Source organism: Podarcis pityusensis (genome assembly GCF_964106645.2).
Source record: "Podarcis pityusensis genome assembly, chromosome: 6".
Lineage (NCBI taxonomy): Eukaryota > Metazoa > Chordata > Lepidosauria > Squamata > Lacertidae > Podarcis > Podarcis pityusensis.
This window is the reverse complement of record NC_138030.1, coordinates 66,462,619-66,482,382: the sequence shown is the minus strand read 5'-3', so window position 1 is coordinate 66,482,382 and position 19,764 is coordinate 66,462,619. Positions and strand designations below refer to the sequence as shown.

Below are 19,764 nucleotides of genomic sequence, written 5' to 3'. Positions count from 1 at the left end.
CATCCTAGCCAGGGCCAAGTATCTACAAAAACAGGCACAAGATTTTTGATCAAATCCTATTACCAAGCCTACTCTTTAATGCTTGCTAAAATTCTAATTGCTGTTTCATTCTGTGGGTTAAACAGTGACTACGAATGAAAATTTGAATTGAAACTTTGATCTATTGTTTAAAAGTATCCTTTGATTTTTGACAGTGTATCAGAGTTAATTTTGTATTTAGTGAACTAAGAAAAAGTTGTAATGCATACTTTTTATTGACTTTAAAGTAGAATTGGTTTAGGTAGATGTTACTACTGAATGAGAACACAGACCAAATACAAGAGACTAAAATGATGTCAGAATGGTTGATTGTAAGCATCAAAGCTTCTATTAAATAGTTTCATGACACAAGCTTTCATCAGCATCCAAACATAGCAATTTACATTTTCAACCTGCAATTATGTGTTTTAAGTCATGGAACCCCAAATGCTAGGTTTTTCATTTATGTAGCAGTATATTTGGTGGTGGTGGGGAGAGCTGTATGGGTCACACAGCACCACACTTCTGCCATTCAAAAGGCCACTTCAATAGCTTCTTTTCAGATAATAAATACAAACAATGAAGTTCCTTAGTAAAGAGGCAATCTGAAGAGAGTAAACAGATTTGTCCCAACACATGTAATGCCTTGCTTTCGATTGCCCAGTAATATCTAATCTATATTAAATAAAAGTGATATAATATTATTGTAGTGTGATGTTTTTCCCTACCAAAGCAGCAGCCAAACAAGTGTTAGAGGGTCACTGTGTATTTTTTAATGATGAGCTATTTGTAGACGCTATCCAATAAAACCATTCTGCTAGCGCGAGAACTTTTAGCTGTACAGTATAATGGAACTTCCCTGCTTTCTCTTCTCTCCTGCACCCCCCCTAAATCTGCTCTGGAGCGTTGGGAGACCCCCCCCCCCGCAGATATTTAATGAACAGTCGTGGGGGTCATGGAGAGGAGGTGGGGAAGTTTTATCAAACAACAAAGTTCTTGCAGTAGTGGAGCTATTTAGCTGGATACTGCCCAGTACGTCTAGTTCTACTCTCAGTGACCATCTGTTCTAATTAAAACCAGAAAACTTCATAAGTGAGGAAAGCAACAGCGGAACAGCACTAGAGTTGCATTAACACCCTTTTTGTTGATAGGTCTGTATTTAACAACTAAATTAACTGTAAAAGTCAATGGTTGTTTTTCTGGAAATGTTATATTAACAAATCCTGAAAAACAGATGTTTAATTTTAATTTTTACCGTTTCTAAGTATGGGAAAAAATTATTGGAAGAGGGTATCCTACTGCAACAGGATGCATAGCTAGATCCATGTGAACAGTGAAAAGTAGCTGAAATGGTAGCAACTCATGCAAAAGGTGCATGTGTATGGTTCCAGGTTAGAGGTCCTGCCTCACTTTCAGGTTGGATCAATAATGCTACTTTGGGAGTGATGATGTATAACTTAACAGTGAGGCCTACTAATTTTATGGTGGAACAACTTACACACCTGAGGTGCTTGGCAGGCAGGAGTTCAAAAGCTTAAACTTTTACAGTACAGTGGTACCTCGGGTTAAGTACTTAATTTGTTCCCGAGGTCCGTTCTTAACCTGAAACTGTTCTTGACCTGAAGCACTACTTTAGCTAATGGGGCCTCCTGCTGCCGTCGCGCCACCAGAGCCTGATTTCTGTTCTTATTCTGAAGCAAAGTTCTTAGCCTGAAGTACTATTTCTGGCTTAGTGGAGTGTGTAACCTGAAGCGTATGTAACCCGAGGTACCACTGTATGTAAATACAGTTTTGGGAAAAGCTTCACCATAGTAGTATTTTGTGACAGGTACTCCCTCAATACTCAAAACATGCCACTGGTCTAGAAAGCCTGGTGACTTCTGCTGTACACCACCATTGACTGGCGATAGCTTAGTCAATAGAGCATGAAACTCTTGAGGTTGTGGGTTCAAGCCCCACATTGGGCAAAAGATTCCTGCAATGCAAGGGGTTGGACAACATGTACTGGGAAGTTTTGAATGTTTGATATTTTACTGTTTTATATACTGTATTTTTCCATATATAGGACACCCCCATGTATATTTTGGGGGACTCAATTTTAAGAAAATGAGGGGAGATGGCCCAAAGTTGTTAAGCCTCTCCTCCCAGGCAGCTGCGGGAAAGAAACACTCCCTAGATTGTTTCCTGCACGCGGCAGCATTAGGGGAATTTGTGCTCCTGCCAGCCATCCGGTGGGTGGGAGAGCAACCTCCCCTGATGCCACCGCATGCGGGAAATGACCCAGGGAGCACCCCCCGCGTAGTGGCTTCTGGGGAAGTTGCGCTCCCGCCAACAAGCTGGCTGGTGGCACACAGCTTCTCCCACGCAGCTGCGGGCAGGAAACAACCCCCAGATCATTCCCCACTTGCTGTGGCATTGGGGGAAGCCGTGCTCCTGCCAACCAGATGGCTGGTGGTGCCCCGCTTCTCCCACCCCATGCCACTATCCGTGTATTGTGTGGCCCCAGTTTTTTGACGTGATTTTTGAGTAAAAAATCCTCGTCCAATACACAGAAAAATACGGTATGTTGTAAGCCACCCAGAGTGGCTGGGGAAACCCAGCCAGATGGATGGGGTATAAATACTAGAATAATAATAATAATAAATAAATAAATAATATTAATAATATTAGTAATTAATGACCCCTGTGCTCCCTTCCAGCTTTACAATTCTACGATTCTATACCATGTGGCAATATTTCCTCTGTTTGGGGGCAAAACCTTTCTCCCCCCCAATTTGCAGACACCGAGTACTTTAAACCCGGACTTTCATAATCTTATGCTGCAGAGTGCACTCCCCCCCCAACCAATAAGAGCCGGTTAATCAGGACAAACTAGTTATTATCTAATATTGGAATAATATGGCGAGCACCATCCCATCACCATTGTGGCAACTTTCCTGTTATTACGGAGCTATCCAAAACAGGCATTTCTCTCAAATCAACGGGTGATTTCCAGTTTTGCCTGCTTGAATGAGCAACCAGATGTTTCCTTGTGGCAACAGAGACTTCGGGTTCAACGAAGCCCAACTGGAAGTGGCTCATGGGCAGGGGTGCCAACTTGAATAAAATATTGGGGGGAGGGGAGGAAAGCCCCGTCCCACAGAACGGGGTGCGCGCACACTATTTGAATGGCAATGTCTATCATATTTCGGCTCCTATGTCAATAGGAGACGCCTCTGCCCCATTTTCGTCAACTCCCCATCCCATCCCCCACCTGATGGCAGGAAGCCCCCCCAAGAGAAACTTCTGGTGGGCACAAAACTGCGGCGCAGTGGGAGGATTCTCGCCTCAATAATCTGTCATTTTGGGGTGCTTCCAGATTTTTGGGGGGTTGCTAATACTGAAAACAGGCCACTGGCAAGAGTTACGAAGAGCCCCAACTGCTCTACCCACCAGCTCCAGGGCGGCTCCGTCCCGAGCCGCTTTCCCGCCTCCGTCGCCTCCCTGCGTTTACCAGCAGGCGGAGCTGCAGGGAGCGGCCCCCACTCGCGGGCTGCGCAGGGAATGGGGCTGGGGGGGAGGGAGGCGGGTGAGGGAGGGAGACAGGGAAGGAAGCGGAAGCGGAGCCGCCGCCGCGCGGCGCTGAAGGGAGTCAAGCGGCCGTTGGGTAGAGTGGGGGGGGGCGGATGAGCGAGCGAGCGCTGACGTCTGATGCGGCTGCCGCTGAGAGGGACCGAAGTGAACAAGAAGCCGCTGCTTCGGTCCCACCGGGCTGAGTTTCGCGTCTCTCAGCAACCAGGTCAGGCCGCCTCCCTCGGGGCGAGCGCGCGCGGGGGGGGGGTGAAACTGGTGAGGCGGAGAGACCCGGATGGTGCGGCGGGTGAGAGGAGGGGGCCGGGGGAAGGAGCGCGGAGAGGGAGAGAGCGCGAACAAGAGAAGGAGGGGGGAGGTATTATATCCCCATGTGACCTGCGCGTGCGGGAGGGGGAGAGGAGGAGGCTCGCGCGCCTCGTTCGAATCCCAGCTGCTGAACCGAAAGGTGCGGCGTGCGCGTGCGCGGCGACGTAACTGCTCCTTTCCCTCAGCCATTGACCATTTTGCTCTCCCTCCTTTCTGTCCGTCCGCCCTCCCATTTTCCACGTGCGCGGGGGAGCGCGCACGGCGTACTGCGGGCGCTGTTGTGTATATACAGTATATCTAGGACACGCGGACACGTGCGCGACGCTTCCGCCATGTTGGGGCTCGCAGGCGGCAGGGGGAGGGGTGTGCGCGCGCGTTGAGGTGGGAGTTCTCGCGAGGTCAGCCCTAGTTCCCGTGGGAGCTGGCCGGAGGCAGGATGGCGGCGCTGCGCTGAGAGTGATGGGTAATAATGGTAACGGGCAACCGGGAAGCGAGGTGGGTGGGAGGGGGAGAGAGAGAGGGAGGGGGCGGTGCGCCGTGAGCTCCTTTAGGCCCGGCCTCTTTAAGTCCGTCGACGCGCGTGGGGGCGGGGCTGAACGTCACGGGGAGTTAGACCTGCGAGAGTTTTGTGCGCGTCGGGCTCCTCCCCTCCCCCCTGCAATTTCACCACAGTCAAAACTGCCGCTCCGTGGCGCCCCCCCCCCTCACCGCGCCTCAGGTTCTCACCACAGGTTCCCACATAGTCTTGAGGGCGCCCCCATGTCATCTTTTTATTGATGCTCCTTGGGACAGCCCACTTGGCTCCTCAGCCCTTTAAAACCGTTCCATGGAACCTCTTCCCGCAAAGTTCGACCACCTCCAATGCCCACCTTTGGTTCAAAATACCTTAGTCAGGGCCACATGGCTACTTCCGACTTGCCTTAGTTGAGTATCTTATACAGTAGTAGTGGGTGTTATGTGCTAAAGGACTTGTAACTGACGCGATCAGCTCTGGGAGACAATTTGGCCTGCAAAGCAAGTTCCTTAGGAAAACTAGACCCAGCAAAATAAACACCATGAAACAGCCCTAATTTGGAGCCCTGTTTGCCAATCCTGTTCTCTGCTGCACTGCCTCACAAGTTTGGTTATCAAACTTTTTTTTTTTTTTTTAAGCCCGTAAGGTATTCTAGAAAAAGCAAAGGTAAGCAGGCTGGCAGAGTACATTATTGTTAGTTTCTGAAAGCATATTTTGCACCACTTGCTGTTGACTGCTGAGCAGGATATTACCCACAGTAGATTTTATGTAGAAAACGAAGGGAGCCTGTGGCCCTCCAGATGTTACTGTGTTACAACACCCTGGCCATGCTGACTGAGCCTGATTCGAGTCCAGGAACATCTGCAGAGCCACATGGTTCTACTTGTAGTCACCATTTTCTTTGATGAAATGGGCTTTTGCTTGCAAAGTACATGCTGCAATACATTTACAAATCTTTGCCTTAGGTGCCGCTTGTGCAGGGTTGTGCATTCCTCTGTAAACTTGCACAGTCAACTTGGTTTGTCCTGGATTGTTTGAATCTCCTTTTCTCTTTGGTGATCACTCGTAAGATTACCTTCCATGAACACGGTCTTAACAGTGAGTTCGTAAGTGATTGTGGAGGTCAATTCTGGATCCACATGTCCTTCCACTTCCTCTTAGCACCTTTCGTCCTGAGTTCAAGCATCTTCAAAGTCCATTACACCTTTTGGTAAAGGCTGTTCTCCAGTTAGAGCTCTCGCAGGCCAGTGTTTCCCAGTTGTTTGTGTTTATACTACATTTTTTTTAGATTTGCCTTGAGAGAGTCCTAAAACCTCTTTTGTTGACCACCGGTATTACACTTTCCATTTTTAAGCACTATCCCCCCCCCCCCCAACAGTTGTTCTTTTGCTCCATCCCCTAACAAGTTTTAATGCAATATATGCCTAGTATAATTTTATATAAAGTTTGTGAGGGAAGTTCAAAATAATGCATTTTCTCTTTGCAATGTGTTTTAACTGTCACACATGTTGCATATTAGTTGCAAATTAGGTATTTTGAGGTCTGAATTTTAGTAGCACAATTTTTGTTGTTGTTCATTTTTAATTTGTAGATTGCATTCCTTTTACAGTAACTTTATTAGCAAGTATCCTTAACTGCAGTTCTATTTCTGCTGTTTATAGGTGATCTCAAATTAAGATTATGACTTGGTTGGCTACAACTGCTCCTGCAATTATATGAATAATTCTGGTTTTGTTAAATTTTACAGCAATAGTTGAAATTATTGAAAAAGCTGGTGACCCAACTAGACAAGAAAGAAACAAGTGCAATTGCTTGTTAAAATATAGTGCAGGCACCCCCAACCTTTGGCCCTCCAGAAGTTTTGGACTACAATTCCCATCATCCCTGACCACTGGTCCTGTTAGCTAGGGATCATGGGAGTTGTAGGCCAAAACATCTGGAGGGCCGAAGGTTGGAGGTGCCTGATACAGTGGAATGTTGAGAATGCTAGAGTTCTAAAAGCTAGCCAAATTCTCTAAATAAGTGTCATATAGTGTTGGTATGCTATCTATGTTTGACCCACAAACACAATATTGTCCTAGATGTGTTTTTTCTTTGCAAACACACATTTGCACCTTGCAGAATAGGAGAAGGAATTTGAGAGGGAAGATGGTGTTAAGTATCTCATTCCCCTACTTCTTCAGTCCAATTTGCTCTTTTCTCACTCTTTTTCTGTGGAAGAGTGGATCTTTAGGAGCCAATGGAAGGTTACATACAAATGCATATAATAATTCCTATATTTCTTAACCCAGGTTCACTGAAAAATGCTTGGATTGGTGGTGGTTAGGCTTGAATTCCTCCAAGCTATTTTTGCTTTCTTTATTTCACTTTGTACTGTAGAAAAGCACTTTGTAGCTCTCATTGTATAATTGTCATAAACAAGTTATTGTACTCTATCCTAAGTAGTTATTTGTTGCTGCAGCAGTTCTTGGCCTTGGCTATTGCATTGTTCTCTCCACTTTTTATAGCTTGTGTATTTAACGGGAGCTACTCCCAAGTAACTGTACTTAGGATTTCAGCCTTCAGAAAACATATATAGGTCTCCAGAGTCTCAGCTAATATTAAGAAGATTGATATTAAAGTATCTTAAAAGATGTCAATAAAATGTCAGTGTGTTTCCTTGCTATGATATTGTTCTCACATAACACAAAGCCATGGTTTGTTTAACAGACCACGAGTTAGCTATGAATTGTCTCAGACAAGTCCTAACTTATTTCTCCCAAGTTTGTTTTGTTTTCTTGCTGCTGTTGCTTCATGTTTCATTAGCATCTAGGATGGGGGTTAAAAAAAAAAAAAAGTTTAAGGAAGGGTGCCAGATTCACATGTAATGCTAATTAATATAAATCAAGATTCTAGCATTAAGCAAGTGATAGTTAAGCTGCTAGGTTTGAACAATCAAACAAACCATGGCTTAGTGTTATGATCATAGCTAGCTGCCTTGGTCTCCTTTTTTGCAAAATGTAGGAAATAATAATAATGTATGAACCAGACTTACGTGTACAGTGGTACCTCGGGTTACATATGCTTCAGGTTACATACGCTTCAGGTTACAGACTCCGCTAACCCAGAAATAGTGCTTCAGGTTAAGTACTTTGCTTCAGGATGAGAACAGAAATCGTGCTCCAGCGGCGCGGCAGCAGCAGGAAGCCCCATTAGCTAAAGTGGTGCTTCAGGTTAAGAACAGTTTCAGGTTAAGTACGGACCTCTGGAACGAATTAAGTACTTAATCCGAGGTGCCACTGTAGTGTCCTAGGGATGGTGCAATAATTTTTTGTTTGTTTTGGGAAAATGCACAAAATATTTCCTAGGAAAAACTTAACGACAAAATTATCATTAAAATAGCACAGTGTGCATGTTAGGTGTGTAATTAAGCAGCTGGTATATATTACCCAGAGTCCTCTTTGGATAACCGAGGAGGTTCTTGCAGTATGCCTTGACAAGCTGGACAGACTTCTAGTTTATCAACTGTGTACGCTTACCTATTTTACACATTTTTAACATTGCATGAAATTAGTAAATGGTGAGCCATCATTCCCCCATGCTTAAATTTTATATTTTAATTTCATTTCTATAATTTAATCATGTTTTCAGAACTAGATTTAATGCACAGTTACCTCCTAAGAGAAAGCATTTTATTTTACATGGCCCATATATTCAGAAATAGCTGGTTATTTTTTGCGCAGGCTAACTATGATTTTAATTTAACATTTCTAGTGTATAGTAATATCCTATTAGAGTGGCCTTTCACAATTGTGTAGCAATATTGGTTATACATGTAAGTTATTTCATATATATATATATATATATGTATGTTTTTAAGTTGCCATTCCTACTATTATAGCCTATCTTGTTTTCTTACTTTTGGCATGAAACTTTCTCAATATGTGTTCAAATAATAAAAATAAATAAATTCATAAGCTACAATGCAACATAAAAGTTATTTCAAGGTTCAGAAAACAGGGCCGCAACCCCTATAGTTCCTCACCCTTGAATTGGGTTTCATTCCTGTGTTGAGAACTTACTGTGGCCAAACTGATTACAGCATCAATAGAGGTCACTCCTTTATATTGACATCATTTGAGCATAACTTGGATTGGTGTTAATATTGGATAAGCTCAAAGGACTAACAAGCAATTGGATATCCCAATCTATGAAACAAGCCAACAGTTTGGGTGACTTGTTCCTCATTTTGATTCTTACCTTAATAGATGGAAGACAGTACTACTAATGACTATGACTTCCCATAATTTAATGTGGCATTATTTTATATTCTTTTGGGTTTAGATTATTATTTGGAAATCTAAGAAATAGTCATGGGCACCACAGAATACTCATTTCACAGAAGAATAACTTTTCCATAAGCTGGCAAAAATCCTACACTCCCCTAAAGCAAATAAAGCAGACCCCCCCCAAAATGTATGCAAAACATTCACAAAATAACAGAAAATCCAAACAGCTTACTGTTTTTTCTGTGTTTTTTGTTTTTTTTAATATTAGTGTTGGTGTGTGCAGTGTTATGTGTCTAAGGGTACTATGGTGCCCCTGGGTGTCACTTTGAAAGTTAAGACCAACACTTTGAATTGAATTCTGAAACATACCAGGAACTAGTAGAATTCTTTCAATACAGATGAGATATGATTTCTTTTAAGAGTCTAGTTGTGGTTCCTGAAGCGACTCAAGTAGCATGTACATTTAAAGCCTGTTGTAGTAATCTATCATAGAAGTTACCAGGGTTATGGATAACATTTGGCTTCATGTGATGTGAGATACACCTTTACAACTATCTTTTAAAAATAGGCAGTCATCTGAGAAATAATTTCTCTAGCTCCCACATATGGCAGTGGTACTTTGGGCTCTGTAAAGATTCCTATTCATTTCCAACACCTATTACTTCATATGAGGATTAGGAGATGTTACTTGCTATTTGCAAGTGTCCTTTCAAGGTGGAGTGACAGTTTCAAAACAGGGCGGTCCCGCACACCTCCTCATTCAGCTTCTTCATACTTGATTGGAGGAGTGCCTCATGTGATCTATGGAAGGCTTATACTGTATTGCATTTGTGAGGAATGTTGCTAATGGCTATTTGATATACGTTTACATTTGTATTTGGGGAAATACAAAGCAAAACAAAGAATAGCCAGTTTATTATGATAACATTGCTGATAGTGAAACTTTGACATAAGTTTTAAAAAATCATAAATGCCCACAGATTCTCACAAAGGCATGAAAATGTAACTAATAAATACTTAGATGTTTTGTAAGATCAAATGAGTTAGTATTCAATCTCTGGCAAAAGAGGCTGGAATGGAATTAAACTCTAGTTCTACTTTTAAAGTGTGTGGAATTTGGATGTTTGATTTCTTACGTTGGTTTATCATGGCAAATAATGTTGTTTATTTCCCCCCTTCCTTCTCTCACGTTTAGAATGTATGACACAAAACTATCTTTTGGAATAGAGAACTTCCATAGGATGAGCATATTTTAGAAAAAATCCCCCAGGCAATCTGTGGAGTACCAGCCACATATTGCCAGAATGTGACTAATCCCAACCCACCATCACTTCTGTATAAACCTGTCTTGCGCAGCAGTGGGTACAAAAGTGATGCACTTAGGTTCCTGATCCAAAAAACCATCCATTGACAGTTCACAACTTATTTCCTCATCTGACTTGGTGTAAAAATGTAGTTATCAAGTTTCTGCCAGCAACTGTTCTGCACATTACTTCCAGGAGAATATTGTAGACTCTTGCTCTTGAAGGTGATGAAGCAAACCTTACTTTATCTATACTCTACTTAGAATACTGCATATTGATGAAGGATATTAAATGAATTGAGAGGTAAAAAAATCACATGAATTTCAAGAACTGTAGCTTATTATTTCCAAACTTACACAGTTCTAGTGCGCACTGTGTACTTAGGTAGCCCCATACTGGCTTAGTTCTATGCCATAGCCCTGTGGCGTTTGTGCTACCTGTGGTATGTCTGATAAAAGCAGGAAGTTGGTTAGCTATGGTTTTGACTACGCTGAATACTGAAAAGAGGAGATAGCCTTCTGCACGTTATTGGGGTGAATATATTGGAACCTGTTATACTAGCAATACAAGGAATGCAGTGTTCTGTGACTTACACTGGTACCTCGAGTTACAAACGCCCCAGGTTACAAACGCTTCAGGTTACAAACTCCGCTAACCTGGAAGAGTTATCTCAAGTTGAGAACTTTGCCCCAGGATGAGAACGGAAATCGTGTGCCAGCAGCGCAGCAGCAGCAAGAGGCCTCATTAGCGTAAGCATGCCTCTAGTTAAGAACAATTTCAGGTCTTAACCTTAACAGTTTCAGGTCTTAACGGACCTCCGGAACGAATTAAGTTCGTAACTAGAGGCACCACTGTATTTATTTTAACTGTAGGTAGCATGGAGGCTACCTTTGCTAATTGGTGGTAAGGAAAACAGAATCAAAACAATCCATTTACGGACATGTGAAAAAATAATGCTTCCTCCTCAACTACCAAATCTGTGATTTATGTATATTTCACACCACTTAGGAAATGATAGTATCTTTGGCAAGAGTGTCTCTGGGAATGGTCATATGATAGTGAGAGGCTTTCTCTCTCTAATGAGGCTACTTATTAGAGGAATTGCAGGGAATTTTTGTGTCCTTGCAAAAGATATTGCTAGAGATATTGCTTTTCTGTTTGTGTGAGAGTCTGAGAGGCCAAATGCCATGTTTTTCTCCTGTAGTGAGAGGTTTTTGTTAGTTTAAGACTATTATAAATGTAATAGGGAGGTAAAAATACTGTGTTTTGGTGAATTGAACAAGTTCACTCTAGGGAAAAAGTGTGTATATATACATACACCCAAACCCATACCCCCACACACTTACCAAGTATCCATGCTAACTGATTGCTGTAACAATTCAAGCATGATTGTGATAATATAGAGCAGTGCTTTTCAACTAGTGGATTATGTCAACTAGATTATCCACCTGCATTTGATGTCTTAATAAATACCATCCTAAACTGTTAGAAGGCATTCTGTGCCACATGTGCCACTTGAGCCTTCAGTGAAAATGATGGTTCTAGTAGCAACCTCAGCCTTGGTCCTTGGTCATTCTAAGGCAGTGTTGAATCCCACTCATCCAAGCTGATGAACATCTTACAAACTGTGCCAGTTTTGTCTGGATTGAATCTCAGTTTGTTTGCATCCAGACACTGGTCTATTCCCACCAGGCTCTGAAGAGAATGTCACATGGAGCTTTGTGTCATTATTAAATGGATGACAATACACTCCAACTTCTTGAACTACTTCGCTTAGCAGATTCAAATAGGTATTTAAAATGGGGATAAGATGAAACCTTGTGGGATCATCAAATATGTTGTGGGATAAAGCAGAAATCCAATGGGACCACGTTTTGGAATTGGCCCTGTAGGTAAGTGTAGAACCATCATTAAAAAGTCGTCATCCTCCATACTCTTTTTTAACCTACATTGTTTGCAAACAGGAAAGAGTGAATACTTTGAAGGTTGTCATATGCCATGCCATATGGACAGTAAATACACTGACTTTTTCTTAATTCTGTTGTCTCTTTCCTACAGTATCCTTGTTAAAAGAAATGTAAATTGCTTGAAAATGATGTCTGGCATGCATCATGGACATTAGCAATGGTGACTATTAAGCTTAGTGGAGCTACACTGGAATTCCTCAAAGCTCAGAAGAGAAGTCCATATTCTATTCATTTTTGCAATGGTAGGAAATAATTGAAATATATTTGTTTAAAATTATTGTGCTTTCTTGTATCATTAAATCTTTTAAATGTTATTGTATTTATTCTAATGACCAGTTAGATTTACTCTGAAGTCCATGTAAACACCATTTTGTGATAGGATATATATACACCTGTCAACTTACATATACACACAGGTCCTGCTATCCAAATGTGTGTTATACAAAAATTCACTTATCCAAACACAAGCAATTAGTATCCAAAACTTGCTGTACATATTTCAGAATCAGATATACAAACAGCCAGACCTGCATGCAAGACTGTAAGCAGCCTTAAACAAGATTAACTTTTTGCATTTTGCTGGTCCTCAAGCCATTTCAGCAGAAACAATGGTGGGAAGGAGAGAGGGGGAGAGCTCAGACAAATAAGAGAGCATTTTTTTCCTTCCTTGTTTTCATTTTGCAAGTTTCAGAATGTTTTCCTCTGTTTCCCCAGGTTTTCTTGTCATTTGGGGCTCAAAATTCAGTGGTTGGGGACACATTAGAAATTGTTGCATAGGAATCAATTGACTCATTATGCGAACGCTCACCTAACAAACAATTTCCTGAGAACGCATTATGTTTAGGTAGTGCATGTATAAAAAACAAATGAATATTTAGTATTATGAATTACTTTCTTCTCCTATGTATGGATGAATCTTTTGAAGTCTGAAACCAGACACCCAGGGATGTGATATATCCTCTAGTACAGGCATGTCCAACTCCGAAGAGATTGTGATCTATTCCCAGTATAAAAAAAAACTGGCAGTGATCTACCTATTGTCATTGAAGGGAGGAAGAGCGTGCGTGGGGTAGGTGGATTGCCCAGAATTGTTGAGCTTTTTTTAGGAGGGAAGTTCCCAGCGTTGTTGAGCGTTTTAGGGGGAGGATTGCACAGAGGTTTTTAGCTTTCCCCCCGTAACTTTTTGTACACAATAAGGATCCCAGGATCAGCCAGCCAGAGATCTACCAGTTGGACATCCCTTCTCTAGTGAATATTTCTAATTATGATATTTTATAATTAGACATTTTGTCTTGTTTTTAGGTTGTAGTTTTATTTTGTGGTATCTTGATTTCTGTAAACTGCCTTTTGTACATTTGTGGAAAAGTAGTGTATAAATTGTTATATAATAATAATTATAATATTGAATTACCATTGTCAACCATTAGTATAGGATAAATAATTGTCTTCTGCAGTACTCCTAACTATTTGGAACATGTTAGGGGTCTGTGTATATATATTGGTGCATGTGTAATTGAAATACATGCATGTTCCTCCCGCTTTAACTCTGCCTCCATTTCCTTGCCCTGTGTCAGGAGTTTACATGAGTAAACTCATCATGTATTTTGTAAATCACTGTGTTAATCAGTGACTCTACAGTGGTACCTCTGGTTGCGAACGGGATCCGTTCCGGAGGCCCATTCGCAACCTGAAAAGAGCGCAACCTGAAGCGCCGTATCTGTGCAGGTGCGAGGTGTGCACATGCCTGAGCGGCGAAACCCGGAAGTAACCCTTTCCGGTACTTCCGGGTCGCTGCGGGACGCAACCTGAAAAGACGTAACCTGAAGCGTCCATAGCATGAGGTATGATTATACATGCCTCTGAAACTCAGGTGGCGAGTGCTGACAGATACAGAGGCAACATGGGTCCACTGAAAAACAAGTAGAATATTGGCATGCTCAGGGGAACCATGCAGAACTAAGGGGCAGAAAACTCCAACCCCATGCTCAGAAACCATTGGAAATCGAGTACAGAAATATCTCTGTGAATGTCCGCCCCGTCGACCATCCATTTCGGTAAATGTCCGCGGAAAACCCAGAAGTACCGGAATGGGTTACTTCTGGGTTTGCCGCTCGCACATGTGCAGAAGCGCTAAATCGCGCAGAAGCGTAAACCACTCCGCGCGTATGTGCAGAGCAGCACTTTGTCGAGCATCCCTTTCGTGGAGCGTCCGGTGCTCTGGAACTGATCCTGGACTCAAAGCAAGGTACCACTGTACCAGTTGGAAAAATAAAATGAGTGTGGGTGTATGGTGGAGAATAGGGCTAGGTGATATACCGTATTTTTCGCCCTATAGGATGCACTTTTTCCCCTCCAAAAATGAAGGGGAAATGTGTGTGCGTCCTATGGGGCGAATGCAGGCTTTCGCTGAAGCCTGGAGAACGAGAGGGGTCGGTGCGCACCGACCCCTCTCGCTCTCCAGGCTTCAGGAAGCTATCCGCAAGCCTTGGGAGCCCGCGGGAGTTCCCGCCGGGCTCCCACGGCTTGCACAGAGCTGCCTCTATCCTGAAGCCTGGGCGCTCTGAGCAGTTGCGCCCGGGCTTCGGGTAGCTCTGCGCAAGCCGCGGGAGCCCTCCCACGGCTTGCGGAGAGCAGCCTGTTCTGGGGGCTGGGGAAGCTCGGGCTTCCCCCGCCCCAGCCCCGCGCCTGGGGGGGAAATATTTTTTTTTCTTTATTCCCCCCCCCCAAACTAGGTGCGCCCTATGGGCCGGTGCGCCCTATGGGGCGGAAAATACGGTATATCATTCAAAACCGGTTTGAAGTCTATATTGTTATATCAGTTTCATAATTTTTGACCCAGCAATATACCACAAATCTGTGTGTGTGTGTGTGTACACACACACATGCACTATGCAAAAATCACGATGCAGGAAAATCTTTATTTCAGACATGGTGATACATTGCGATGTTGAAAACCAGATATTGCCCAACTCTACTGTTTGCCTCTGCATACTTCCATCCTTATTTCAGACATTGTGATATATCAGTATACAGTGGTACCTCAGAACTCGAACGTAATCCATTCCAGAAGACTGTTCGACTTCTGAAACGTTTGAGTTCCGAGGCGCAGCTTCCGATTGATCAACAGCTCTGTTTTTGCACAGTGGAAGCCGCGTCGGACTTCCATGTTTCGAAGAACATTTGAAAACTGGAGTACTTCCAGGTTTTCGGCGTTTGGGAGCCAAAATGTTTGAGAACGGAGCTGTTTGAGTTGTGAGGTACCACTGTATGATGATGTTTAGTTAGTGATATATCAAAATGTTGAAAACCAGATATTGCACAGGACTAGTGGAGAAGAGGAATGCCCTGAGTTAGGAGCTCTTTGTAGCTTATAGAATCCTGGAGGAGGTCATGCCTGCCTAGCAAGAACCCCTGCCTGGATCATTCCTGTTAGGAGACGAGGATGCACTGAAAAATTTGTTTCAGGTTTCACTTGTTTGCTATAACTTATAATGCAGTGTAATATAATCCAGATATTTCTCCAATCTACATAGTTCCATCCTTTACTTAAGGTTTATCTTTGTTCTGTTTCATTTTTAGTGGAAATAGAATCTCTTTTTATACAAATCTCAAGGAAAATCCCCAATGTATGGGGTTGTTTGGATCATAATTGATAATTGGTATTGCCTGCTGTTTAACTCTAGTATTTAAAGGCATGGTATGTTAAGAAGAAAGGCTGCATTTCTTGCATGAGATTAGTCACTTTTTAGAAAGGAGTTACGTTGCCAGCATTGTTAGACTGTGGCTGTTAAAATTATTTTGAGCTTTTCTGTACAATGAAAAATGTATTGAACAGACTGAGTATTCTGTAGAGAAGTTTTGCAAAGTAACAACTTCAGACATAAGCTACACCCAGTTTCTGTAATAGGCTGCCTGCTATGCTTTATAATTCTGGGAGGTGGCACTAGTTAACACGGAGCAGAGTGTACTCCTGGGAACTGGAAGTTGTTGGATGTGGTTTATATTGCTTTCTTAGCATTATTATGTCACACTGCCCTGCTTTTTGTCTCTGGTACTAATTGAAGACCTAGGCTGTGATCCAGAGAGGTTTTTTGTGTGTGCAAGACAATAGCTGCTCATGCCTTTTTATATATAGAAGTGCAGACCATTGCATAAGCCAGGGGTCAGCAAACTTTTTCAGCAGGGGGCCGTTCCACTGTCCCTCAGACCTTGTGGGGGGCCGGACTATATTTTTTTTTGGGGGGGAGAAATGAATGAATTCCTATGCCCCACAAATAACCCAGAGATGCATTTTAAATAAAAGCACACATTCTACTCATGTAAAAACATGCTGATTTCCAGCCTGTCCGCGGGCTAGATTGAGGTGATCGGGCCGCATTAGGCCCCCGGGCCTTAGTTTGCCTACCCATGGCATAAGCCATTGCACCACATACATAGGCTGCATGATTCTCTGCATGTAAGATTATTACGGAAGCTACTTGTTCAAGGAAAATAGTTGCTCTGCACGCAGGACAGATTTTCCAGTTTACACCCATAGCGGCATATGTAATTGGCTTATAAATAAATAATATTCCAGGGCTGGTGACTTAAAACCCTTCTGTCACCACTTTCTATTTTATTTTTATCTATAATTTAATTTAAGAACTAAGTCTTTTTGCATCCCTCTGTTATTAAACGCTTGAGATGCATCTGCTTTGGATACATAGTATTTTGAAAATGAATGGCTGATTCAGAAGATAGTATTAACAAGATTATGTAATTGAGAGAGCACTGTTGTATCAAGCACACAATTATATCTGTTCAGGGACATATACGTGTGGCACCTACCTCTGCACAGATGTCTAGGGATTTGTGCTTTTCTACATTATGAAATGCAAATATGTATGTACTGTACCTTGTTACCCATGATTGCTTAGATTGCCATGATTGTGATAGCTTCAGAAAGACTTTTAGCAGTCATAGGAATTACATGCGACTGCTTATGGATTCATAGGAATCCACATGCTGCTGCTTGCTATACCAAGAACACCTGCATGGAGATAGTTATTTCACATCTCAACATATCTGAACCAGCCCTTCATAAAATATAATTGTGTGGAATATGAATTATTATGGTATAGTCATAACTTTTTATGAGAACTAGTTTTTATTTTAATTTGGTTAATATGTGCCAGTTTTCTGTCATAGTGCTTCCCTATAAATTCCACATCATTTCTCTACTTGGGCATTGTTCCTTATGGACAGAAAGCAATCCAAAACTTCAAATTTATCAGTTATCTTTCAAACAGAATGGATTCTAATAAAAGAAGAAAGCAGTTGGTTCTAAGGGCAGAACCTTCACATGCTCTTTGCTGTGTAATGTTGGAGTTGGTTAGTGCATGTTGCTGATAACGCCACATATGGGAATTATGTCATCTTTGGAGATTTATTTGAATCTTTGTGGCCTGGCTTCTGCAATGAAGATCTTCAAGCTGGCTGATGGTATACGTGGTGATGGTATATAGTCACCCCTCCCCAATGCACACACATCCCAGTTGTCCTTAGAGTGATGGATCAGGGTAGATTATACTTCCCTTTAGCCCTGCAGTTGCTGGACAACTGGCAATTATAAAGCGGAGTGAAGTGTTCTTCTGGCAGAGAAGCCAACACCATGCAGGTGGCTGGCCAGGCTTGTCTTCCCTGTGTCATTACATTTTTCATGGAATGCATCAGTGGTTGTGGGACTGCAAAGGTTGGAAAGGTGTGACATGATAAATCCAGAAATCCAATTCAGTTACAGCTTGATTACTAAGGATAGACCATTTGAAGTATACAACAATTTATTTTCTTGATCAAAACATCATAGCATTTGCTTATTGCCAAACCCAGTAACTGTAGTTCAGAATCCCTTGTTAAATTTTAATGAATAATGTATATTTTCAGTTTTAGGGACAAATAATATTCCCCATTGTGGTTAGACTCCATGTAGCAGGGATGGGGACCTGTAGCCCTCCAGATGTTGTTGAACACTCACCAGTTCCAGTTAATGTAATAGTCCAGCAACATTTGGAAGGCCATTTGTTGTCCATCCCTGCCATATAGTATGCTTCGTGCACCAGACATTTAGGATTATCTCATCTGGGCTTTGCTTCCTTGAAATCATGGCTTTCTGGAAGATAGGAAAACAAACATTTCATCCTCCCAAATAAAATATTTGCATTAAGTATTTCAGATTTTGCTTTTGAAGCATGTTTACATTGATGAGCAGAATACTCCTTTAAAACACCTCACTAAACTGGATAATTTGAAACAAATGTTCCTTTCATTTGCAAGGAGTTACATTAGTTGTTTTCTTTGCATTCATATACAAGGTGTTGTTGTTTTTTTGTAGGGCCTACTTTGTTCCCACTAAAAGGACATAATTTATCACAGTTTTTTCTCCTGAAAAAGGGTATGAGAGTAGTTGTATCACATAGATCAGGGGTCTGCAACCTGCGGCTCCGGAGCTGCATGTGGCTCTTTTACACCTTTGCCGCGGCTCCGGGGCAGATACTAGCGAGGGGAGGAGGCGCATTGTGCGCCCCGACACTCCCCACTGTGGCGGGCGCTGTACTGGCTGTGACGTCGCATGGGGGCGGTGCGTGCGTTAGTCACGCACCGTCCCGACGTCACCTTCCCGCCCACCCACCCGCTACATTGTAAGGGGCATGTACACTTGTCACTGCATTGAAAGGGGGCATGTACGCTGGTCACTGTTTTGAAGGGGAGTGAAGAACACACACACAAAAACAGGTAACTTGTTAATTTAACGTTTATTTCTATGAGGAGGAGTAATTCTGAGGGGTCAAACAAAGAAATAATAAAAAAAAGTGACAAAAAAGTTATTTTTATAATGACGAGTTTTGCGGCTCCCAGGTTTTTTTTCTGCGGAAACGGGTCCAAGTGGCTCTTTTTGTCTTAAAGGTTGCAGACCCCTGACATAGATCAAAATCATGAGCCTCAACTTTTGTTTTCCCAGCAGTCCATCTCTTTAATGGAAAAAAATAGGAAATGGCTTTAAAGCTTGGACAATTTTTACAATTTAGAAGTGGGTATAATTTATTTTACATTAGAATTTGGTTTTGTTTATGTCTGTGTACAGATCCATGATCCACGTTCCCTAAATTTATAAGTTACTTCCACTATTATCCCAAAATTCTTATAATTCTAGTATTTATAAGTGGTTTAGGGAGCCTCTCTGTTGCTTAATATGTTTATATTATTTAGCTTATAAAACCTTCTGAAAACGAAGAGAGACTACCATCTTATTCCATAAGATATCAACGTCACTGGAGTTTAGAATCCCGTCCTAGTTTCTCCTAGGTTTTTTTTTAAAAAAATCTTGATGTTCCATTTGATTATGATTGTGTCTTATCCTGCTAAATTATTTCATCCATTAACTTTGGTTTTTAGTGCAGTTGATTTGTACATGAGACTCAATCAATTAAGTACATCTTGATATCTATCAGTTTTAACTTAGAGTGAAACTGTGGTATAAAATAGTAACTGTCCAGTCTTGTGCAGGATTACCCTGAAGCAAGTTTCACTAAGTTTAATGAGGCTTATTGCTGAGTAAATGTGCATAATTTTTTTAGCTCCATTTGCTTTATTTTTCCACTGTCTTTATTTCTAGTTTCAGTAGAAAGTTTTGAATTAGAGGCATATATGATCTTCTACTCATTCACTGTTGACTTGTTTTTGTCAGCAGCTCCTCCTGACACAAGCATTAATTCAGTTTTCCAAGGATTGACCTTGGCACAAGGAAGAGAAGTGATAGCATATCCCACATGGTCTTA

At 42.0% G+C, this 19,764-nt stretch overlaps 1 protein-coding gene across 7 annotated transcripts in view; it reads left to right on the top strand.

The window, feature by feature from the left end:
• Positions 1-3,661: 3,661 nt before the first annotated feature.
• ZZZ3 (zinc finger ZZ-type containing 3) overlaps positions 3,662-19,764 on the top strand; it is a 43,426-nt gene continuing 27,323 nt past the window's right edge. For 4 of the 7 annotated variants that reach the window (XM_081008974.1, XM_081008973.1, XM_081008972.1 and 1 more), the window contains exons 1-2: positions 3,666-3,796; positions 12,042-12,192. The gene's annotated coding sequence lies outside the window, so the exon portion shown is untranslated. Of the gene's footprint in view, positions 3,797-4,214; positions 4,361-12,041; positions 12,193-19,764 lie in introns of those variants that run through there. The other 3 variants (XM_081008969.1, XM_081008970.1, XM_081008971.1) reach the window with 3 other exon arrangements.